The 579-nt window shown below is 32.8% G+C and overlaps 1 non-coding gene across 1 annotated transcript; it reads right to left on the reverse strand.

The window, feature by feature from the left end:
* Positions 1-204: 204 nt before the first annotated feature.
* On the reverse strand, positions 205-277 carry Trnat-ugu. Its single transcript has one exon. It is a non-coding gene; the product is annotated as a tRNA-Thr (tRNA).
* Between the last annotated feature and the right edge of the window lie 302 nt (positions 278-579).

Here is a 579-nt window from a genome sequence, read left to right on the forward strand (position 1 = left end):
AAAATTTAACAAGAACAAAAGAGAATGAGAGCAATGGGACTATTAAAATAAAGACACAATTTCAAATATTTTGCATTCAATGGCAATGCCCTTATATAGAAAACATGTAAAGAAACACCAAAAAAGCAACAGAAAGGTAAACTGAGTTTGCCGGATTTTATTTACATATTTTTTTTTGTTTTCACATAAAATTTTAATGAGTACAGGCCCCAGCGAGATTTGAACTCGCGACCCCTGGTTTACAAGACCAGTGCTCTAACCCCTGAGCTATAGGGCCACACGTTTTTATTTACATATTAAGAGGGTTCCAGTTGACATGCTTTTCTTCAAAGATGAATGCAGATGTTGTTTTTAAGATATTTTTGAAGGTCAATATAATCATTAGTAAAAATATGAGTTAACTTTGTTGAGAAGAAATACTAAAAGCATACGAATAAATCACTCAGAGGAATAGTATATTCCATCCCTAATTTTTGACATTGTTCTGCCCATAACATTTACCTTTTCTATAGCGTTTTGAGTTGCTTGATCTGACAATAAGACCTTATAACCCAACATCTTCTATGTAAGGCTTTCATG

This window comes from Microtus oregoni, unplaced genomic scaffold (genome assembly GCF_018167655.1).
Source record: "Microtus oregoni isolate MIOR12 unplaced genomic scaffold, Mior012 000009F_ref0000495, whole genome shotgun sequence".
Lineage (NCBI taxonomy): Eukaryota > Metazoa > Chordata > Mammalia > Rodentia > Cricetidae > Microtus > Microtus oregoni.